General features: G+C 40.3%; 1 protein-coding gene and 1 long non-coding RNA gene across 2 annotated transcripts in view; both read right to left on the bottom strand.

The window, feature by feature from the left end:
* astn1 (astrotactin 1) overlaps positions 1-25,701 on the bottom strand; it is a 424,302-nt gene that overhangs the window by 173,215 nt on the left and 225,386 nt on the right. The gene's annotated exons all lie outside the window — the stretch shown is intronic.
* Positions 5,850-24,794, bottom strand: LOC120738346. Its single transcript, XR_005696955.1, has 3 exons — positions 22,783-24,794; positions 21,662-21,664; positions 5,850-5,863 (listed from the first exon to the last, which is right to left on the bottom strand). It is a non-coding gene; the product is annotated as an uncharacterized LOC120738346 (long non-coding RNA).

Genomic DNA, 25,701 nt, shown 5'->3' with positions numbered 1-25,701 from the left:
GACTGAGACGCATATCCTGCAACTGCAGACACCGTAGAGGCAAAGACATGGAGGGAAAGAGAAGAACTGTGTGTCGGTGTGTGTGCATATGAGGTTGCCTGTGTGCTTTGGAGAGAAAAAGTGCACCTATTTTATGAAAAGGTGAGAGGGTAACAATAAATGATGACTAGGGAAAAAGGATGTCTGCATTCGCCAGTGAAGGGTGGAGGTGCATGTGCACGGCAAAGAAATGAAGACATATCAGTAACCAGCGTGAAGAATTTGTGATGCATATTGTGGAACTGAAATTGGCTGGGACACATCTATCACCTTTCTGAGGACGAACTTTTTTGTCCCTTGTATGGAAGGCTAGCTAGAGATCATCATACTTCATTTCACCATTTAAAGTGTAACAGCAGGTTTAGAAATTGGGGGGGAAAGTACTGAAGGTGCAGATGTGTTAACTTTACAGAAATTGTGACAAAGATTTGAACAGAAACAGCTTCTTAGAGGTGCCTAGAACAGCAGATGCAAGGGTTTTTCTGATCTGACATCCACAAAGACACCATCAAGACAAGTTGATCTGCACCTCTGACAGTTCAGCCCCTCAAAATCTTTTAAAATGACACATACAAAAGCTTTGCTTTATTTAGAAGTGAATTTGGTTTTGTTTTTCTCTCCAAAATATCAGGATTACTTATGGTGCACACTTTTTGTCCCTGACTTTCAAAAGCCAAAATACGATCAAATACATTAAAGGTTAGTAGTTAGGGTTAGGCCAACAAGTAGTTGCTGTGACACAAACTAGTTAAGGATCAGATAAACATTCATTTTTATGATAATAGAGTTTATATTTTTTTCTGATCCCAGATCATTTTTGATTCTGTGTCAGATTAAATGTTAGCGAGGTATGAATTCCTGCACTGATAAGTCCGAGGCACGTGATAAAGTACGCTCTGAATCACAGCTTTCTTTCTCAGTTATGCATGCTGTGTGGAAATAACCTAAAAGAAGGAAAAAATACAGATATGTTGAATAAGGACACGTTAGTCTTTCTGTTGAAATGTTATCAACTCCACTACACTTTATAAAACAATTAAACTGTCATGCCCAGGGTCAATACTCAATTGTGATTAGGGATGGGTATCGAAACCCGGTTCCCACTGTTTCAATTCCTTGGAATCGTTTGCCATTTTTACAAACGATTCCCTTATCGATTCCAGTCGCCCCGAATGACATCACCACGTTGCGGAGCGTCATTGACCTGACAGGAAACACGGCGCCTAAGCGGCTCAAACGCTCAAAAGTTTGGTTATACTTTACGAGAACGAATGACAACAGGGCAACTGTTATCTACAAAGTAGATATTTCATTTAAGGGAGGAAACACTACGAATATGCAAAAGCATTTGCTCAAAAAACACACGATGACCTTAGATGAATGTCGTGTTTTTAATTCCGCTCCGGACTCGTGAATCTCAACCCAGCAGCAGCGGTAACGTTAATGCGGCAGGTAAATAATCAACTAACAGTGCATATTATCCTAAAAACTGCCAAAAAAACTTATAGATAAATTTGTACCTTCTACTGTCTTGCATGTGTCATAAGAGATGTGCAAATCATTGCATTCAGTTTGCAAAATAAATTAAATATTATTAGAGGGCAATTGTTGTGAGGCTTTTGCTTTGACTGCTGACTTGTACGTTTGAGAAAAGGTCTAAGTGGAAGTGGTCCTGGTGCAAAAGGAAGCTGGACCTGTCTAAAAAATAACAGAGAAACTGAAGAGCGAATGCAACGGTGTTTCTTTTGAGAATAAACATCAACACATAAATTAGATATGAAGTATGACGATTGTTGTGTACAAGGCCAGTAACAGTTCCTCTACAAGGGTGCTGTGAAAATGCAACATTTGGCAGAGGCTTGACACCACGTATGAACTTGATGAATAAGCCTCTAAATGTGATGTTCCTGCATTGTCCTCACCTTCAGCTACATCCATTTATCCCCTCTTATGGGAAATGGCTCCCCGGAACGATAGATATATTCCCCGGCACCACGAGAGCGAGAGCGCTCTACTACATAACCTCCCCATCCCCATCTCCATCCCCCGCCTCCCTTAGTAAAAATGAATAACAAGCCTAAAACATATACTGTAGTGCAGCGTATTCTTCTTCTTGCTGAAAGGCCTTGTCTCCCTTTTAGCCCTGGGGTGCTCTGCTCTCATTGTCTGACAGAATGATTAATTTGACTGAACTTCGCTTTGCAAACATCCCAAGTTCACAGTCTCTCTGCACGCAGCCTTTCACAGAAGCAGCTTGGTCAGGGCCGCGCTGTGTACGAAGGCTGATTTCCTGTGTAAAAATACAACGGGGGAAATTTTTTTTATTAAGACCACACTGGGGAAAATAATCTTAAAAAGTAAAAAACAAAAAAAACAAAAACGAAACAACAAAACCTGCCGAAAAACAGCAAACCTCAGCTGAGGTGAAGGTCCAGCTCAGCACAAGTTAGCTGTGCATACATTTACTGCTGTAGTTAACTACACTCTGTAACTTGAGTGCTTTCTCTTCTGAGAGACACATTATATTTTTCAAACCACCACACTGCACAGATACTGCTGCCGTGGCAGTTTAAGCTCAAATAACATTTTGACACTTGAAGCATACAATAAATCATAAATGTGCTGCATTGTTTCGCTTACAACGAAAAACAAAAAACGCTGAAAACTTTATATCCTCGGACATCTTCAAGTTTCCAAAACTGCATCCATACATTTCAGCACTAATCAGCACTCTGAGCTTTATGCAGTAGTTTGGGAGACAGGTGCACCAGAGGGCAACACAGATTTCTTGGATAGTAAAAATTAGAGATGGCACGATACCACTTCTTTATGTCCGATACCGATATCATAAATTTGGATATCTGCCGATACCGATATGAATCCGATGTAGTGTTTTTTAATCAATAAAACTGTTTTTTTTAATATATTGCTGCTTTTTGTATAAGTTCATACTCAAGTTCAAATAAACAACAACACTAAAGCTATTCTGTTAAACCTGTATGTAAAAAATACACTGCACCCAAAATATTTCATAGTTCAGCAAAACTGATCAATCTAATAAACTTAAACCTGCTCCATCCTTCCTGTTCTGGTATTTTAAAGAGTACTTAGCAGAAATATTAAGCAACCTAACTAATAGGGTTGCAAACTCCCAGCAAAAAATAATAGGGAACCCCCCCCCCCACCCCCCACCTCACGATGCTTAATCGAAGTAATCAACTTTAATTTGATGCAGTGTGAAAAAAATGCACAGAAATCAATTATTTTTCAAGAATAATTAAATAGATTCAACATCTTCCTTCAGAAGAACTGCACAGATGGGGAAAAAGTACTATAGCTTACTAGGGTATATTAGACTTAACAGTTACTATATACAGTAATGGACTTCTTTACATTTTACATCAGATTAAAACTTTGGGTGTAAGAGTCAGATAATTATTTATTAAAAGCTCGACATTTTAAATGAGAATAAGAAAGAAAAGTATGTCTCTGTGCCCCCTTTTCCCTGTTCATGCCCTATCGGCCCCCCTGGCTAAACTTTGCTAGATCAGCTATGTAGAAAAAGATCCTGGTGTAGAAAGTAATATTAAATAAATTCTAACAACAGCTTATCAAGCTTAAACGTGCTGCTGTTGTTCAGCCGCTGGTTTCCTCTTTCTGGCAGGAAGTGAGCAATAAACAAACAAGAGAGACGGACTCGCGACAGAAAAGCCGATCAGCTGATCATTGATCAGTTTCATGGTTGAAGTAGCAGCAAGAAGAGGCAGTCGCTCCATATATCGGTTGTTAAGCTTAACGCTGGAATGCTTTACAAACATTCAGAGATGAACTTACACACTTGCTTTACTTCTCTCTGGGAAAACTTCCTCAGAGATGAAATGCTGGATTGGTAGCGAGGCTACAAATACACACAGCCGCTCTATCACGTGAGCACACTGCTGCGACGTGCTACGGTTATGAGCCGAGTTACGCTGTGTCGCAAGTTTTGTGAGGTGCTTTTTTGATATTTAATGGATCGGATTACATTTTTTATTTCTCTCCGATATCCGATCCAGTGATTTACATCAGTATCGGACCGATACCGATACGTGACATCAGATCGGTCCATCTCTAGTAAAAATCATTAATCCCCCACTGTCAGAGGCTTAAATGTAATTGGACAAATTCATAATAATGGTTTTTGGGGAATTCTTTTCAAGCCAGGACTGAAGTCTGGAGCCTGTGGACAAAGACTGACTTCCCCCTCCTGTGAGGATTTTTCTTTGGGGTCTTTCTGTCTTCAGTTTTGTCTTTCTTGCTTGGGTTGATACAAAGTGAATGAATTGGACACTGCAGAATACATCCCTCTTTTATACCTCTGAAAACAGCTGGTTTGCTTTTGCAGTCCGCTTTGGGTCACTATCTATGTGTAGCGCTGTCCATCTGAGCAGAAAGTACAGCTCTTTACACTCCACAATTCATCTGTCTGCTTCTGTCTTCTGCCACATCATCACTAAACACCTCCGACTCGGTGCCATCAGACGTCATGCATGCCCGTGCATCACATTGCATACACCGTGCTTTACAGGTGTTGTACGCACTGGATGAATATGGTGGAGATGGATAATGAAATGTATACGTCCTGGCGAGTGTTCCGTCTCAACTCACCATTTCAATCTTTTTCTTCTCAGAAGATTCTGAAGGGTTTACTTGACAGAAACTGCTGTTGCTTGCATTAGTCTGATGGACTTATTTAGTTTTTGCAGCCTAAAGATGTTTCCCGTTTCCTCGCACTGAAATCTGCTGTCACTGCTTATTGTGGATTCACACTAACAGATTCCACATGCAAATGCCCCAATTGTGTCATCAACTCCAGACCTTTAACCTATAAATTACATTAAGAACTAACAAGGAAATAGTTCATGTTTCTCAGTGAAATCAGCCGTTGAGTGAATTGTGCAATTACATTTTTCCCTTTGAAACACGGGCATGGGAATAAAAATAGCAGTAATTTCCTGATGGAACTTGGTTGCAATTTTATTTGTGTAACTGTTCTCAAAAGTTGAAATTCTGCACTTTTACTCCATATTCACCATCCAACTGTAACTCGAATCATTGTTGGTACATAGATTAAATAGCAAAAATTGTCTCAGTGTCAAAAGATAGATGTTTATGCCTTTTAAATGATACATAAACTTCATAAGAGAAACTGAAAATACAGAAACTTGCCTTAGATGACTTCTTTCCTACTTGCTGTGTTGACTCATCTGAATGCTTTACATTAATCTCGTGTTTGACTGCATTATATTTAATCTCATTAGTTTTGTTCATTACAATGAAATAATGTAGGAGCAAATTATGGGATGTACCTTATAATACAACTCAATCCAATAAATCAAAAAGGAACCACAGGGTCTCAGTGTCACAGCGCTGCTGCGATGATTGCAGTGCTGTTCACTATTAATAATACAAAGGCAGGAATGCTCACGCTTACTGCATCACACATGGAATTGAACAATGTGAAACGGGCCACTTTGTGGAGCAAAATAATAGTAAGTGAAATTACAGGCTCGCCTGGCTCCTGAAAGAGCAGGTTTAGTCATTAGGAAGTCTTTGTGTGAAAATAAAAAGGAGCTGTCAAATCTGAACTCCTAAAGTAAAATATGATCTTTTTGTTGTTATGGTGGGCCCACCTTTTGAATATAACCAGATCACACATTGTGTCTGTCAATATTCCACAGACTTCAAACTCAAGAATTAATGAAGTAGTCGAGTACAATCTTCAGTACTCTGTAATCTCCTCCTCAATAACTGAAAGGACCGACACATCCCAGCATCACACAGGCTTATAATAGCTCCTTACATGTTGTTTCTTACAGTGTTACCAGCTGGTGTACAAATTACTGCTACAATGAACAGCTCGCTGTCCATGATGAGAATGACCAGGACGGAGCCCCGAACAGTCCTGCTGTTTAACACCAGCTGAGAATGAAGCAGGTTTATGTGAACAGAGGGAAACACGGTTCTTCTAAACTTCCTTCAGATGGATGAAGACGGGACTACATGGGTCGTATGCATATACTATTATATATTGTACATATATTTATTAGTTTCAGATGTAGCCATTCTTGTATTTTGCTTGTTTACATTATTGTATTTTGCACAACTCTGTTGCTTGTGAAGCTCGCACACAAGAATTTCACTCACATGTGCTGTACCAATGTACCTGCACATGTGATGTGACAATAAAAGTGATTTGATTTGATTTGTATACTAAAGCAGATTAAATGCACCGTGGCCGTGTCATGGCTGACTATGTGATTAACAGCAATATTAAACTTCAAACTGATGAAAGACCTATATGTCTGTGTAACACTTCAGTCGAACAGAATGTAAAAGTTCTTTCCCTCCAGTGAGAGTGTTGGTACAGAATAAAGAGTCAAAGATAAAGCAGCTATTAAAGCATAAAGCAACGCAAAAGACAGGCGACGTGAAAAAATGAGGTGAAGAAATGAAAAGAAAAAGCTTGGTGACTTTAAGAAGGGCTGCAAAGCTGAGCTGTAGCTTGACGCCAAAGATCTTTGAACAGAAATAGAACCAATTAGGACAGAAAATGGCTGATGTAGAAAGTAGCAACAAAACCAATATACTAGTTGCCAATTCTTGATCAGGACTTCAAGGCGGACCGATAGTCTAAAATTAGACATCGGGGCCAAAATCATGCTTGAGCTACGGTTTAACACGAATAAAGTCGAAAGAGTTTACAATGCCTGAGCTCTTATTAGTTATCTGTAAGTAGGAAGGTGCATGTGGGAAGCACTTGTCTGATCTCCTGCTGTTACTGTGCAGCTGCTATAAGAACCTTTAAAGCAGAAAAACAACACGCAGCCTAGAAATGATGAAGAACAGCGGGTACGTTACATCTTTAATAAAGCCATAGGTGATATTCTAACTATTTAACCCATAACATCCTGACTGCTGGTCAGTCTCAGTGAAGTCTCTCACTACACCACTGAAGGGAAGTCACTGTGGGAGTTATTATTACAGCTGACATCAGACTAAATCAATAATAAATGCCCAAATCATCTGTGCAATACAATGTTAAACAAGAAATTGAAAGGACAAATTAATATTTAACTAACTCTACACAATGCTTAATAAACACTCCATTTACAAGGAAAAATGTGAACTTTCTGGGAATTATTTCTTGGTTCAGGCTTTAAAGGGTTTAGGAAGCTTGAACATTTAATAATAAAGCAGAACGTTTCTGTCTACCAGCGACTCTAGCATGAGTTTATATTTTAAACTCATAAATATTGGACAGTGCTGGGCTCTGGCTGTGTAACATTACATAAATCAAAGTCAAAGACTACAGTATGTGTAGGAGCTCACTAGAACGTGAATCAACAAGCTCGGTTCCCGTCTACTGGACTTTCTTGCTGTGTGACCCATGTTTGCTCACCTGTCTGCTTTTGCATTATCCAAAGAGAAAGAGGCAAAGCAAGTTGCATGATGCAAAAATTCCTTCAATCTCCAAATGGTCCTCAAGTTTTAAACATTTTGAGAAACATATTCAAAAGTTGCAAAAACAAGCTCAGATACATTTGAATTTATTAGATACTAGTTCCAATTACTTTTATGCAGACAGTGATTTTCTCTCATGTAAATCACCTTGTAACCTCATGGCCATAAGCGACATGCACAACACTTCGGTCCCTTGTGTTGATATATGATTAAATTATAATGTATACTTTATTAGTCCTGTAGAAAATTGCTTAGTTCTATGTTTAACCCATTCACTCAGTGAAGCAGTGGGCAGACGGTACTTTGCTCGAGGGTACCTTGAACTCCCGACCTTGAAATCATGGGGCAAATTACCTACTGAGCTATCCCTGCCAACAAAGATGCAGGAATAAAATGTGGGATAAAAACCTATCAGGGTGCACCATTACAATTACAATGTGCTCAAGAAACTAAACATGTTTAAGTTCTGATGATTTTACCATAAATGATCTTAAAATAATATATAAGTGTATACATAATAAGCTCCCTATAAGTGTTCTGTCAGCTTGTGGTTAGTAACTTAGCTTATTTTTTAACGTGTGCATATATTATATAGATCTATGTTGGTAATGATTTTGTGTGTGTTGTGTGTGTGTGTGTGTGTGTGTTTTAAAGTCCCAAACAGGGACAGGGATTTAAATTATCTTAGGCTATAAATGCTGTGGTGTGTTTTATGTAGTTTATGTGGTTTATGTCACATGCAGCACTTGTATTTTAGGATTTTAGGACCTTATGACCCAAAATGACATTTTTGTGTAATAAAAGATGAACATTTTTCTTTTTTTCAAGCTGAAATGTTTGCTTTTCTCTGTCAGTAAAATATGAAACACAAGAAATGACTTTGTGCTCAGATCTTTATGGCTGCAGAGGTCTGAAGATAAAATCTGTATTTTCTAAACCCTAAATTCATTTGATAGGTCGAAGATACGCAGGTGTTTTTCCAGCTGCTACATATATGCGAATATATTTTGTCTACATAACTTTAAACAGAACAGACACATACCTAAACAGTAACTGTTTTAAAAACAAAGAAATTAATTATTTCAATTTTGAGAAATTTAACAATCCTTGTAACCTTGATCGAGACAGTCCTATCATCAGGCTTAGTGTCATGTTAAACAGCAAACGAGTCATTTACTGAAAATGATCTGAAATGTGACCATACCTCCTATTTTAATCCCCCTCAGTGCTATGGTTATATGATTTCACTTGTCTGTGATAATGAGCCATCACTGGTCAATACTGGTCTTTGTGGCTTCATCAAACAATAACATGGTTGCAGAAAAATAGCCACAGTATGAAAAAGCAGACTCAATTTTCATGAAGCTGCTAAACAAGTCTTGTCACTGGAGGAGCATGGGTAATGAGAGTTACAAATCCCAAAACACACAGCACTCAGAGAAATGGAGAGAAAAATGTCAGCAAAAAAAGAAATAAATAAATCAACAAATCAATATAACCTGTGATTTCCACTGAGGAAAGGGAGACAAAAAGCCTCACCGTCTTTGTTCCACTTCCAATTAAACTGCTTAGGGAATCGAAATTGAGTTCTCTTGTTAACATGTGTGAGTCTGTCTCAAAGGGAAGCAGAGCAAAGAATATCAGACAAGTGCAGGGCTTGCTGATGCTTGACACCAAAAGTGCAAAGCTGATGGAAACCACATCCTGTCTAAACAGTCCTTCTGTAACTTTGGCTTATGGTGGGGTTTGTTATTTCAGTCGCTTCTCTAAGGAAGATTCATAGGAATGAGCGCAGGTGGGAAAGTAATCTTATGGCTCATAGAACCCCATTAACTAGCCTGGCCTGTGCTCCATTTCACTCTTGGATAAGTCTGGGAATGAATGATTTACTTGGGAAAAGAGAGGAAGGGGAGAGTGAAGACAGAGAAGTAAAAAAAAGAAAAGTGAGGGGTGAGTAGCAGACGGACGGACTTTCTAATAGGAAACCAAATGTAATACACCACGAGCCTGAATTCTTCAGCCATGAATTCAAATAAGAAAAAAAGAGACGGATGGAAGAAGAATCCCGAGCAGAAGGCCTGGGGTTGGTTACATTAGAGCTTAAGTCAAACATTTCAAGGACAGATTACTATCAAGAACTCTCATTGTTCTCGTCTTCCTTCAAGCAGGTAGCCTCTTCGAGTTACACTAATCCCAGCATCACTGTTCATATAACCCCTGTTCAAGCAGGAAATGTACTTGGCCCCTCTGAAGTAACATTTAGACCATGTCCAAAGCTAGCATTACTGCTGTGACCTGCAGTGGGCACTACTTTGTAAATCCTCTTATTCCTCTGTGGTCTGTGTGAGCTGATTTTCTGTGACATTCTTTTTCTAGTTTCACAATAAGACATTTCAATGAAAATGAGACAGCTTTTAAAGTGCCATTGCAGATACGACTTAGTCTCTGGACTCGGGCCTGGCTCAGTATGATGATAAAGTTGTGCTTTATGATTTTTTGTTCAAAATCAAGATGAAAACTTGTAGTTATGCTGGCATTGTGGCATCAAAGATCACAGCAATGGCCAAAGACGTTGCTGTGATCACAAGAGAAATTATTTGCATTTCTTAAAATATCTCAGTATCTCCTTAAAAGACTAGCAGAACAACGTTATCACGATGCTATTTATGTTTTCAATGAATGAACTGAAATGCGTTTGGTGTCATTGCTGTGGTTTTATGAATAAAATGTGTCAAAGTTAACTAAATCCCCATGACCCTGAGCTCCTGCACTTAGATCCCAGGCTCAAAACTTTTAAAAAAATAGATAAATAACAATGTGTGCATCTGACAAAAACACTCTGGGAACCCTTTCAGGCAATGAAGCCACTGGCTTGACAAATATAGCTAAACTCTAACAAATCATACTGCCAAACACATTATCAATAAGCCTAAAAGATGGGATAATTAGGCTGGCAGATGTGGCTGGTGACATCTCAAGGTGACACGCTTTTCATTTCCGCTGTGTTGAAGGAAGGGTGAAGGGACCACTAAAGGGGCCGCCGTTGCCAGAGATTCAAAATAAGATGCCAGAAAAGTTCTGCTGATACTGCTGTGCTTGCGTGGTCACAAGGCCATATGCTTCGACTTTAATTATGAGGGACTTGGGGAGAGAGGGACTCTGGGTTGAACTATGAATCACTGCCACTCTGTATGCCCCAAAAGCCCTGTTCTACTGGATTTAAACTGCGCCCACGCAGGTCTGCCACCGTCTATAAATATACCCCATGCTGATGAATGTATTAAATAGACAGCTGATAACACGGTGCATTCCTATATACCCTTTTTCAGCTTAATAAAATCAATATATCCAGAATGTTTAGTGTTATGTGAAAAGGATTAAATGGTGATTGTTAGTATAACCTGACTAGCAAACGTCAAGCTAGAACTCTGAAACAGATCGGTGCCGAATCCTCCAGTTAACAACTGGAAGCTTACTACTTGAGTTCTGTGTGTGAAGGTGGGTGTAGCTGGAGCAAAAAGTCTAACTTAAATTAGTGATGTGCTCTTGTTGCCCTTCAGCTGCCTCCAAAGACAAACAACTCAAACTCCAAACCTTTTGATAGAGAGTCCTGCTCCACAGCAGATCACTGAGGTTATTACTTATCCACCCAGCATTGTGCTGCTGTAGCACACGAGTGGCACTGCGGTCTAAAGCTTTTACAAATATTGAAAACTAGGCCTTAAGTCGAGCATGTATACTGAAACTTTGAACCCTCGTGAGGTCTAAAGCAATCCTCCTGTTCGGTGACACAAACCTGCCTCTTACAAGTAGGGCAGGTCTGTGTCACCGGGACCCCCAGCCTCAGCTCTTTTCCCCTCAGGTAGAATGTTGTGACCCCCAGCTGTATTAATTATCCCGTCCAATGTTGTCAGCTAATTAACTGACACTTAACACAGGAACCGGCTGGGGCAACTCAATGCAATTAATCAGTGTTGAGAAATACATTAAAATCCTTCCTACACATAATTACTATAGAGTTTCTGCTTCCGCTGAATTTTCGTGTATTTACACTTGAAGTTTACACAAACAAAAATGCCTCACAGCTTTAGTTTAGACTCGCTAAAGCAGCCGACGGAAATGTAACTAACTAAAATGTGCATGTAAAATGAAGAGCAACCACTTAACCTAACCCCATGCAAGCTGGGGCACCTGGAGAGAGCCTACACATGCACAGGAAACACATGCATGCATAGACTGCACAGAAAGGCCCCGGGCAGCTGGTGGGTCTAGACCCAGGAGCTTCTTCCTGTGGGGCAACAGTGCTCACTGCGGCACCACCGTGCTGCCACTGGCAGAAACATTCCTAATCCTGAAGATATTACAGTTGATACTGCAGTTCGAGAGGCTAATCATAAGCTTACACTCTAGCATGAGTGATACTTTTTTTTTTTAACGTGTGTTTAAAGAAAAATCGATACAGCATATTCAGTAAATGATGCTGTAATATGACCTGTCATATGTTAAAGGACATATGACCTGGAACATGTCCTTTAACATTCCAATGTATCCCTCTTTACTACATTAAAGTTTATGCACTCTTTGCATTTATGACCATCATGACAAACTGGTTGAATGTTAACACAATCTAAAGGAACTGACAAAAAGAGAGCGAGGAGGAGAAAGACAGAGAAGCACTTAGGAAACGAGACCCGTGGAGACTGACAAAGCATAAAACTAGTCCAGCACAGAGGGAAGTGACAGGGAGTGTCATACGGTTGCAACCCCCTTGGCGGGGTAAGCACGGCTAAGGTGCAGTAACATCACCAGGTCAAAGCACAGCACAGTCAAGGTGCGACTGCCACAGAGTGCGCTGTGATTTTGCATGTGTGTGAAAAAAGTGTACGAAAGTGAGACTAACTGATCAGACTAGGATGACAAAGTTATAGCAGCGACTGCGTGTCGTTAACTGTGTTTCTCCCACCAAACCCCACCCCCCCACCGTGGGGAAGGAGGGAAGGGGGAGGAGAAGGATATGATGACAAAGCTGGTGAAATGATGGGCCGCAGATGCCCTTCACCAACCTCTGAAGATGAACAGCTCCATCCGGGAGCCACTGATAAAGAGACTTGTTCTGCAGAGGGTCGTGAAGGTATTTCATCGTTTATCCTCTGGCTGCCCTGAATTAGAGCCGCTGCTGCTACGGATCCATCCTGATCAGACATATTGACTTCCACAAGGAACACAGATTTCCTGTTACAACTGTATACGCGACGACTCGTACACGTGCGCTCGTCCTGAGAGTTATTTATTATGAAATGCTACCCTACACTTCTGCTCTACTACAATACTGCTGGTGGTTGTATTGTTTACACTGTTTGTGTGTGAATGTTTGTTGTCATGGCTCCTGTACACACACACACACACACACACAGAAAATAGTGCAGGTACAGTTGGTACAAAGTGCTCAAGTAGAAAAGCATCAGCATCAGTCCATTTAGCACTAAGGCAGCATGATGTAATCTGATTATTTTGGTTTCTTACCTCAGACGTTAGTAAAGCAATCATTTCCAAATCCACAAGATAAAGTTCCAAACCTTCACAGGTGTGTTGAGGTGCGATGAAGCTTACAGCAGAATTTGAAGACGGGTGTGGTCTGACCCGTGAGTATTAAGCAAAAGATTTCCACATGACTGCATGACGACCATTACAATTAATATATAATATATGAATGTGAAATGTGCCTCTGTGCAGTGCAACCAAGTGTCCTTCTTTCCGCTTCTCCATTAAAAACTAAAGTGCAAACGGAATTTAAATGTACAAGTTTTAAATGGATGAAGTATACCGCCTGACATGATCCCTTTTGTCTTGTATGACGAGGTTGGAGGGGTGTAATAGTGTTTGTCTGAGTGACAGCTGCTAGCAGGGGAACAAGAGAAAAAGCAAACTTACAGTAACCTTACATGTCAGAGGCTGACAGTGTCAACAGTGTGCTGTTTAAGAGGAAGGCCCACAGCAGCTTTGAAGTAGACTGAGGGGAATTCTGAGTGTTTGCATGGTTTACGAATGCAGACCAGCAGCTAATTAACTGCTAACCTAGAGACTGAGCACATTCAAAAAGCCTGAAGTATAGAAGTTCAGATGTGTGTTGATAAGTTAGGTAAGGACACTTTAGCTGGAATGATACATGCAAAAGCCTAAGGGTGCCTGAATACTTTTAGAACAATCACATTAACGGTGGTTAGCACAGTCACCACACACCAATGCTGGGGCGTTTTTGGGAAGTTTGCATGTTCTCCTTGCGCTTGTGTGGGTTCTTTCCAGGTATCCAGCTTCCTCTCACACTCTCACATGCAAGTCAGGCTAATTGGTGATTCTAAATTTGCTGTAGGTGTGAATGCGAGAGTGTATGGTGGCTCATGCCCTGTAACAGCTGGAATAGGCTCCAGCTCTCACGGACACTGAGTTGGAGAGGCAGTTCAGAAAATGCATGGATGGTGTGACCAAACATAACCAGCTGCTAAAACGCTTTGTGTTCAGGTCGTATTTGTTATGAGATGTTTAAAAGAGGACTGCAGAGGTGAGAAAGTAAAAACAAGTTTGATTCAACAAGCTGATGAAGTTTAACAAAGACTGTGAACACAAACTGCAACAGCAGGATGGCAGGTGCACAGGCAGGGTGTCTGTCACAGGAGGGAGAGCAGACAATGTGAAAAAGGCCAGACTATATATACAAGGGAGAAGCGAGTGCGAACAACACACGTTGTGCAGAGAATCAAAAACGAAGAGGAAAACAAAGAAACAAGTCAAGAGCTTTATTACCAAAATAAAAAAGACAAAGACAAGGAAACATGGGAGTACTTTGAAAAGGATATGAGAAAGTATATCAATTAAATCATAGCAGGGAAAGCTGAACAAACCCATCAACAAGAAACCACTGTGTTTCACTACATCCGATACAATTAAATTTGAGTCATCTAAGTCTGTGTGAACCTCCTGTGATTTGATAACGGTCTAGTGCTGGCTCCATATGTGATTAAAAAAAATGAAACTGGAACGACCTCTGCGTTCATTTTGTCGTTTCTCAAAAATTTCAGATCTTCATTTTATTATTGTAGCATCAGGATAAGTGATTGTACCACTTTAATGAATATGCTGTTAATGAGCTTCAAACTGTTGCATATAAACGGCTGATTACAGCATATTGATTTGATCCCATTATGCAAAGAAAATTCAAATTATCATTGGCTGTGGGATAAAAGATGACTTAAGTATAATTTGGTATCAAGCATAAATAAAAGACTGAGTGGAGAAAAACTAGTGGTCATTCAATAGAACTTCCCTGTAGGAAACTAAAATAATCCATTTCTCTGTTTTGAATTATACAACTTTATTATACCCCAAGGCTTTGGTAATGCTGTTTCATAAGATCCCTGTCAATAAATCTCATTAAAGCTGCTTTAGAATCAAGGGAAGCTAGGGACAGATGCTTAAGCACGGGCTTTCCAATTTAACAAGTGAATGAATAAATGGGCAGAGAAAACTCAACTGGAGGAGTCGCTGCTCACTGATCGCTCTTCTTCCCATGTTCTTTGCATTCGGCGGGGCTGTTGGTGGGGAGCTAAGTGAGAGTTTATAATAAGCAGATCCGGAGAAATGCTAAACAACGGCAGGTCCCGCAGCGATTTGTCAACGTAATCAACGTCATTGATTATGACAGTGGCGCGCTGCAAAGACGCTTGCACCTGGTGAAAGCATAGATTCCCCTGGAGAACAAATCTGTTGCAAGAAAACATCGCCCACAATCATTTAACGTCATTTACGCTAGCTCGCTCTGTTGAGGGTATCTGCATGCATATATATTCATCGTTTAACAGGAGTATGCTTAAAAAGAAGAAGACGAAAGAAACGCAGAGGAGTTCTGAAATGCAAATGCGCGACTGCTGACACAAATCGCAGGAGTTATTCTCCTACATTTATCCTCCACGCCACGTGACAAAAACGAACAACTCTCGGAAAACGGCTGACTCCAAATGCTAACAGTTTGTGATGGTCCGCTTGCTTTTTTGACTTGCCTCCTTTCTAACTCTAACATTTTCAATAAAGACTCTTTATCCAAAACACAAATAACAGAAACAATATACTGTACATACTACTTAGCTTAATCTCTAACAATCTTCAAAATCATTTGAACTGCTTTGTTATGCTAATGAATAGAAAAAGAACTTTTACCTTAAAAAACCAAGACACTGCAGTTATTCTGATAGCAACCATCAGCCCTGTCAGTCATGGCTCTCGTCGAGCTTAAGAATTCTCTCTCCCTCTCTGTCCCTGTGCTGAATAAATTATAGCCCACGCATGTTTTTCAAAGTAAATACATGCTGAATAATTGCTGCGCTCCAGCACACTCTGCATCTTCACTCCCCTTAAAACTGCACCCACTGCCTAATCTGCCTTATCATGTCCAATCCACATTCACGACTAGAGGGCTGCTGTTTGAGGATTTTGTCTTAGAATCCAATGGGGGGAAAGACGAGGGCCCCTGAAGGCATGACCTTCCCTCACTGCCACCAATTATATCAAGGCCTTATAAAATATAGATTATGTGCCATCTTGGTGCTGACATATCTAATGGCTTACAGCATGGAGAGAGTGCGCGGAGACCACGGGCAGAACCTGAGGGGCGGTGGAGTTGGACATGACGAGATGAAGGAAATAACACAAAGAGTGACCTTGATGGGCCAAGCCTGGCCTGCTCCGAGAATGACTGAACAAACGAACGAACGAACGAACGATTGAATGGACAGGCTTATTTCCACAGGATTGTTTGATCGATTCAAATCTAATCAAGGCTCCAAAATGCACTGATTGCAATGATATTCATTAGCCTAAAATGCAATAAAAATGTATTATTAATGGATAGGAGCTGAATTTGGAACAATTGGCATTTAACTTTGTGTCTTAACCTTTCAGCATAAATGTCAAGTCAAATTTTAATAGAAAAAGTTTGGAGTTCATCCAACAGTGAACGCATACATTTTAGCCCAAGTGTCTTGTTGGACACATATATATTCAAATCAGAAATGAGATTTACAAACAATCTTAGTGGCAAGATTTCATATTTCATGGGAATGCACGATAACAAAGCATGAAAGCTTTGCAAGCCTCACCTACATGTTCCATCAATCTTTCACACACATGGCAGACAGAATCACAATCACATATTCCAAGCATGCATGTTTGATATGATCAGCTGGACTGCAAGAAGATACATTTTGTCAACAAAATCTGGATTTTTGTGGTGGTTTTAATCAAATGTTGGTTGCTGCTATCAATGTCTTGTGTGAGTGTTCCTTTTACCTAGGCCTTTATTTTGCCTCATACATAAATCTACAATTTATCATAAAACTGAATGATGGAATTATTAAGTGTAAGACGATGATGACAAACAGGCAGCATGTAAATAAAAAAAAAAGGAAAAGAAAACTTATTTTTACTTTACTTCTCACTGAAAAGTTACCGAACTCTTCGTTGATTTCACAGCAACTCTATCACTATACAAGAATATATTCTTCCTACACGGCAGCGTCTGAGGCTGAAAAATCAGCTCAGTGTTTCTCACACATTTAGATTTTATTTGTGGTAGTGCTCCTTTGGAAATATTTTATTTGACAGGTACTTCATGAGAAATAAATAAGTGAGCAATGTATTCACCTGCCTTCTGCAGAGATCTTGTGGCCAAACTTCAACTCCAGCATCTTAGACTGTAGCTTCTTCTCTACACTCTGATGGTGGACTCAGCTCTACAACTGAGGTGTGGCTAAAAAACCAATGCAACTCACAACAGACCTTCAGAGTAGAACTACTGTCACCTGAGATCTGCATTCCAAGACGATGGAGTTCATCAAACATTTAAGAAACACTGAATGATATGAACAGTTGCCACAATAGCAAACTGGCCAAACTTTCAATATAAGAGCAAGCTGATTGTGCACGAGGAAATCAGTTGTAGATGCTGTCATTCTCTCAGGTGGGTTAAAAAAACCAGCAGAAACAAAAAATTGCAAACTTAGAAATTCAGCCAGGGATCAAATAATTATTTCCCCCTCTGTAAATTCTCAAGCTTCCTGATTCACCTCAGCAAATGTGTTGCAGCAAGTGACAGCTCACTCATTTTTGATGATGTGTGTGTGATGCAATCATGAATCCTATAAACGGCTCTTCTTAATCAATTCTGCTGACATTGATTGATGGACTAGAACTTCATCTTCTTCTTTATCTTCATCTTTAAGGTGACCAGGTGGGTGTGTCTCTCTGTAAGTAGCGCTGTATAAAGCGCTTTGAGCACTCAGAGTAGAAAAACATTATATAAGAAGCAGTTAGCTGGAGCTAACCAGAATTTAGCTTCTTAACTGGCAGAAGTATTCCAAAGTCGGCAGATTCTCGATTGAAATGTCTTCATCTGGTGCTGATAGGCTTATTCAACATCGTGTGAACTCATCTGACAAGGTGAGGTAACAGACCTTCATTTATATGCAAAATTACTACAACCACAGTATGTGTAGCAAGCAATGCAGAAAGTCATGTGCCCCCACCCACACCCCTAGTGGTTGTGGTCCTAAACCACCGCATAGACTGTTTATGCCAGGGGTTCAGACTGCTAGTCTATTTTTTACATCACTTTCATTTTCCCACGCTGTCAAACTCAATCCTGACATTGTTGTTCTAGTCCAATCATTTTCTTGTCCACCTTCTCTGAGCCAATCAGCTGCTGTTGTGTGTGCTTTAAAGCATGATCTGATATCGTCGTGTTGGTGTTGTTCCCAGATCATCATAGTAAATGTTGTTCCAGGATCAGCATTGGAAGTGACCAGTCAGAATGTTGTGACGTCATACTTTTGCGACTTCGGGAAAAACCGGCGTAAAACAAAAAACTGTACTTAAGCTGCGAGAAACCGCCTCTGTCCACCGATCAACGGACTCTGACCCTGACCCTAACCGTAACCCTTTAATAAACGGCAAGCAGAATTGATATTGTCCTTGCAACATTGGAATTTCATAAATGCACGAATGGCTTGGCGTGCAAAAGAATAACGTCACAACAATGTGATTGGTCACTTGCAATGTTGAACCTGGAACAACATTTTCATGATGATCTGGGAACAACACCAACATGACGACATCAGATCATCCGTGCTTTAAATGTCATCGTTCTTCAGTCTCACATTGGTACAGCCTACCTCCTCTCCATCTCTGTCTCACCCTGGTCACTCAGAGCCCCATCCAAGGTGCCATCTTTATTTTTACCAGGGGGTCCTGTCCTAATTTCCATTACTGCCGGGACTCTCCTATGATGGTTCATTGGAGTCTAATCAGGAAACACCTTTGAATTGAATTGTATATCTTATAAACTCATGTCCAGTTCCTCCAAATGATTTCTCCTTATTGAACTCTTACATATACTGTATACAAAATAAATGTTGACACTTCCTCACGATCCCTTTTATTTCTTTGGAAACGTCTCTTCTCAAAATAGAAACTGTCAAATCAGCCATTTCACCAAAGCTACAGCAAAAATCTGTGACTCTGATGACAAATGACAAGGGAGCCGCTGCAAAGCTGTGATGACTGGAAGGGACAACGCTTTCACCTTTGGTGCGCTCTGTTGCGTTACATCTTTCTGAGCATTCACACGGACAAAGATACAAATGCGACGTGTGTTGCAGAGGCAGTGTCATTATGACTGCTAGCAGAGGATAAGAGCAGGTCAAGACTGCTTCGCTGACCTTTTAACCTCCACCAATTGATTCCTTTGTCCCGGCTCTGCTCTTCTCCTGCCTGGAGACGGCACAGAAAAATGGCTGTCATTCATTTACTTGTTGGGTCTTCTTTGAGGTTTTTGTTCTTTGCTTTCTTTCATCCGCTAAAATTTTCATGGGCTTTCCTTCCATCTTTCTTACACTCTATTGTCTCTTGTTCTCCTCAATTTTCTTTGTCCATCGTCTCTATTCTGGTCAGTTATCTCTAAAGCTCCATCTTGGGGGAAATCTGCTTAGCAGCATTGAGCATACTTGCTTTCCAATTAAATCAAGATGTATTTGCCTTTCAAAAACCTCTCTTTCCTCACTCTTTCTCCCATCGGAATAATTGATGGAGGTCTCTGGCCTCATGATGAATGGCTTCCAAGCCCGGAGATGAATAGGAAGATGAATGATTTCACCCCTGCGAGGGCCGGAGAGGGCTGGAACAAGGAGTGCTGACATTGTGACAAATACACTGACCATAGCAACGAAACCTGGTCGAATCAGCAAGGGACGGAGGGGTGGCGCCCATCGCACCTCAACAGACGTTCCTCTCACTTACACCGCCTCTGCACGTCTGTCTAACCGACGGACAATTACCTGAGCCTTGCAATTAACTGCAGGCGCTGTTATAATGCCCGTGGCCTGCCAGGAGACGAGCAGACGTGGCGTAGAGCCAGCAAGCTGGGGCTTGGAGAGCTTTGCATCTGATGCTTGTGTTTGTGCACTCAGTGGAATGGTGGAGGCCAAGTGAACAGGTGCGGTAAGGTAAGAAGATGCCCCAGGTGACTTCATGTGGATGGTGTCGCCACAGCCCCGGCCAAGATTTCTAAACTGAAGCAAGTTTTCTCTCTGTCTTTCACACAACTTGCTGTCACACAGCTGAGACATAGCAAATGTTTATAGGAAAGAATTCAATGAGCATATGACGGACCATCTGTCTTAAAGGGCCAGTAAGTAAGACTGCTACTGGCCCACAGAACATAATGACCATAATATATCCACGTAGGGGGTGACAAGATTGTTGATCAGTACCACTGACTGAATGATTATGTTGCCAGCTGGTGAGCTGCTGGCTCTACAAAACTTTCTGTCCTGAACTGTTTTGGAATGAAAACTTTTCTCTGGTCGCAAACAGGCTCATTTAACTTTTGTTGGTCCTTTTGTGGTGTGCTGCTGATTTATCGTCACTTTTTCAACACTGTGGGTGACGTTCATTTTTATGTTATATATCACCTATATTCCGATTTTCAGAATTTCTGGAAATTAAAAAGAATTAAGCATTTTCCTCTCTCTTTGCTATACTCAGATTGGCTTCACTGAAAGTAATGAGGCGACTGGTTTAACTGACCTGATTTAGCTTCCTGTGGGTATAGCAAGAAAAACTGGGCTGTCATGGGCAGCAAAACAAGGCTTTTTTGTGAACAAAATAGTATCTGCACAGAAAAACATTAACAATTGCAGACACATGTCTGTTGGACACCAATACATGTTTAAAATCCATTTTGTGAAACATTAAAGCCCCTGACAGACTGTCCAGTCTATCACCCTACACTGAGGTGTCCAGGGTGTAGCCCACCTCTCGCCCTATAACAGCTGGTATAGACTGCAACCCCCTTGTAAGCCTTAATCGGAGAAACAGAAGAAAATACACTGATAGATGGTTGGTAAAAGTGAATACCTACACCAATAAAAACCAAACAAAGCAGATCATAATAACATTTGTTTTGCAGGTTCATATGCATTACTACAAGCTACAGTATGATTGCAGTTGTGAACAGATTTGACCTAAAGCATAACTTGTCTGGCAAAGTTTTAAAATCCTGAATCTCCTTTAATTAGGCAGATAGGAAGCTCCAGAAAGTCATGCCCTTAATTGAGTGTAGAGTTTGTGACAAGTCCAGTTATAAAAGCATTAAAATCGGTGGCACTACATAAAATATTACAATGCTGAAATCCCAATGGAAATTTGGCCAGAACTTTCATAGTCATATAAACTGGTTTTATAACAGAGGTTCATGCCTGAGTCAAGTGGTTATACAGTATGAAGTATCAGAAAAGTCAACTTGTCCATAAATTAGAGAATTATGAGCAGTTTCCAATTCTAGGAAGTTTGGGGATTGCTTCTAACAATTCTACTTAACTTCAGATTATTATTTTGCTACCAATGATAGCCATTATTATTATTTTTTTTAGAGTTTGATACCTACAAGAAATGTAGCTAAATACTCCACTAGCTTGTCCAGTTTGTTGTCGCTTGACTGTTTGTGGGTGCTCTGCATGACCTTAGTATGATACAACTGCCTTCCCAAAAATCTAATAAATGGCTCATCAAATACTGCCTACTGCTAATAGCATCTCTAGCTGTGGGAATAACTGGATTTAAGTTAGCACACACACACAGCCATTAGATCACCCGCCGCCCAACAGAACAACCTCAACCCGAATCACAAACCCCTGAGTGCTACAGCAACTTCTTCCACATTTCTTTCTAAATTTTGAAATGAAAACAAAGCTTAGCATTTAAGTCATATTAAAAGAGTCCAACAGAAATGAATACAGTACCAAATATTATCATTATTGTTAAATAAATGTGTTTTTGTGCTCTGGATCTTTAGCTGATATTAGGCAAGTATACATGTGAGCCTTAGCAAAGTGAATCCAACTAATCAGAGTAAGTCAGCTATGGCAGAGATCCAAAAATAAGCATTTCATAAGCAAGGTTTTAAGGCAGCATAAGGCAAGTTTCAGGAACACCCAGGACAGATTTTTGCTGCCTGACTTACTGGCACATCAGTCATAAACAAAGTTATGTAACACGGCAAAGGGAAATGTTTAAAATAATAATGACAATGTGTCAGCCAGAAGAAAAAAAGGTCTGTGGTCACAGAGATTATGAGATCTCTCAACAGTGAATGAAACACACTTACTAACATGACAGGTAGAGCATCGCAAGACTACTGACTATTACACTGAACTGCACACTACTGTAAAATGTTTTCTGTACAGGCAAAAAGAAGTATAAGGCAAATATGTACTCTTCTGCGTAACACATTTGTTCTGCCTGAAGCTCCACAGAGTGCATTTATGGACCACAAGTGATTGCTTGTCAGCTTTCATGAGGCATTTATGTGATGCTTGCATCATTTGTGACAAGGCGATGGAAGAGTATGCCAGTTTATTTAGAAACATCTTAAATATAAAAGAGCTTGAGGGTTATAGCTTCTTTTCTTATGACATTCAACACAGCAGCTACAACAGTGTTTTGAAGATGCTGTAAGACACATTGAGAAGTTTGCCTGAGATATTGAGTCCATTCATTATGGAGGTAGTGTTTTCAAAAACGAACAACTGGTCATGGAAAGTGACCTGAAATTAAACTTTCTGTAATTTATGCAACTAAGGATAAAGTCAGTTCAGAAGGTACAACAGAACAAACTTAGGTTCATATTGACTTGACAGCATCACACAATTGGCTGCATATCCATGATACAAATGTCCCATTCTACCACCCAAAGGTGCTCCGTTGGATTGAGATCAGCTGACTGTAAATTGGGGCTGGTCAAGACATCAATTTGAGATCATTTGAGCTTTAGACATGGCATGGGGCAGAGATGGACATTGTCTGCAACATTACTCTGTGGCATTTAAATGGGTTAGTAATAAGGACCCACAGCCAAGGCCCAATACAAAGGTGGAGGTGGAGAGGAGAAGTGCTGCTACATCGTACTGTGTTCTGGGCTACGTGCACTGCAAACCCAGGAGCAGTATAGGGATAAAAAGGTTTGAGCTGTGCAGGCAGAAAGGAAGGCACAAAGAGGAGAGTGAAGGGCTTGGGGACTTGACAGTAGGAGATCCATTTAGATTAGGCGGTTTTAATATCCTCTGAAGTTTCCAATAAATGCCAGTTGGAACCAGTGCTACACTGTTGTCATTTGATTGTCCATCACCTTTGCACATAACCTCGGATGATGCAGTTCTGAATTGCTGCCCTGACTGGCCTTGTATCACTGCCGTTATATCAACAACAAGTGATAAAGCCATCCTGCAATCTGCTGCTTTCTACACTGTGAGGCAATTTAGAGACAGTTACCCAGGTGCCTGGAATAAGCTTAGCCAGCAAGCTGCCCAGATGAAGCATTCCTGGGAAAATATGCTGAAACATAATTATTAATTTCACACTGACTATTGTTGTAAAACATGAAGAAGAGAGTTATTACTTATACAGACAGGCAGATAGAGGATATCCCCTTCACTGCATCTGCCTACTCTTTACAAAATATCTGCAAGTTCTACAACTTAAATGCTAGCTCAGAGGAAAAAAAAAAGAAAGGAAAAAATGTTTTTCCAAAACAGAGTGGTGCTTTCGAGCTAACTTTTCTGTCAAACTGCTGTTTGCTGTTTTCCTTTTAAATTAGTCAATAAAGAAGTCATGATTGCTCAGCACGATTTCAAAGATTTAAAGCTGTAAAACTAAGCTGGGCGAGAGAGAAAAAAAAGCAGTGAGGTCAAACTCTGTAGCTAATGAGGCGTCCAGATGGATGATACAAATTTTTGGCCTTCTGGAATTGCTTGATATACAGCAAGCCAAGGGGTTTTTTCTTCATGTTTTCTGTGTTCACGGCAGCTGTTTCACACTGGACGGCTGCGCGCTGTTCAAACATGGAGCCATGTGCTGCACTGGTAATGAAGAGAATAGAGCACGATGGCTTCTGGTACCGCTCACTAATGAATCACGGCAGTGGTGGCACAACCCACCAGCCTCCCGCCTCCTCCTCACAGTTGTCAAATGAAAAATTATTTTGCTAATGTTCTACCTATTTTTCCTTCACATTCATTACTGACTTGAATCATGAACCACAGATTCAGAGTTTTCCCTGAGAAGTAGCCAGAAAACTTTTTGGGAGTTTTGTACAAGCTTTTCCACTCATACTATATTTTCTTTGTGTGAATTTTGCAAGCCCATACTGCAGCTGACAGCTGTCAGTTTTAAAAAAATACAAATGATAAATATGTAAGTAATTATTTAAGGATTGTGTTCGTGCATTTAAAATATAACAAGCTGGCTTTTGCTGGCAGTGTGTTTCCTGATAACTAAATAAAATGCTGATGAGGGATAATAAAGCACAAGCTATGTTTTACATCGACAAATATGCAACATGGTAAATATCTCAGTTTAGTCCACAGAAAGAAAAACTTAAACCACTCTCCTCTCTTATATTATTCATGAGTTCAGATATATAAGGAATGTAAAGCAAGCAATACTTCAAAGAGTAAACACAGTTGGTCTGTTAAGTATGTGCACAATGTCTCTGTACACCACCACTGAAGCGACTGTAGTAAAGACCTGGCAGAGCTTCTAAAGAAGAAATACAGTGTCTTGATGCATTCTCAATCATCCAGGAAAGTAAATCTCCAAAAGTTGATTCTGTTCATCTGGACGCAGCGTTTTGTGGGAGAAACGTTTCGTCACTCATCCAAGTGACGTCTTCAGTCTCAGCTGACTGCAGGTTTCCCCAAATCTTATAAACAGTACATTTGCATAATGACTGAAACCAGCCCACTGAAGGAACAATGGGCGGGAGGTCAGTTCCTTAATCTTAATTATGCAAATTCTCATGACCATTGATCAACGACCACTGATCAAAGCCCACTGATCAATGGCCATGAGTACCATTCACAGAGAGTTGAGGAAAGGCTGCAATCACAGTTTATAAGATTGGGGAAAACTGCAGTCAGCTGAGACTGAAGAAGTCACTTGGATGAGTGACGAAACGTTTACGTCCGGATGAACAGAATCAACTTTTGAAGAAATACAGTGTTTTGTGATACCATTGGTTCTAGACTTGCATGACTGCAGAGTATTTCCACCCAAGTATTAAAAATAATCTTTTTATTTAAAATTGTTACTTCTCCAACACATTTTGAGTCTTAGAAAATGCAGCAATATGTACAAACCAGCTGTAATTTCTAAAGACTTAATGCAATACCTCTGCACTGCAATTCAAAATAGCACAACAAGCAAGGCTTCAGATCTCGAACTGGAGATCCACCAATCCATTCTGTTCTAATACTGATCCCTTGGCAAGTATCTATCGAGGTAAATTAATAAGCTCTATTTCCTTTTCCTTACAGCTTTCTAAAAACTGTTAAAACGAAAAGTAATGAGAGTGAGACAAAGCATCAAAGTAACCCCAGTTAAAGTCAAAAATTATTGCAAACTTACGCAGAAAAGCTGAGCCCAGGATATCAGAGGAATTATGGAAAGTTCTGGAGGACATTATTTATGCCTAATGCATCCTAACTGTAGTTTTCTTGCCAAAACTGTAGACATTGCAGACAGCTTTACAGCAGGGATTCAGTGTAATGAAGAAAAAAA

The sequence above is a fragment of the Simochromis diagramma genome, unplaced genomic scaffold (genome assembly GCF_900408965.1).
Source record: "Simochromis diagramma unplaced genomic scaffold, fSimDia1.1 OVJJ01000337.1, whole genome shotgun sequence".
NCBI classification, from domain to species: Eukaryota; Metazoa; Chordata; class Actinopteri; order Cichliformes; family Cichlidae; genus Simochromis; species Simochromis diagramma.
This window is presented reverse-complemented; position numbering and strand designations above follow the sequence as displayed.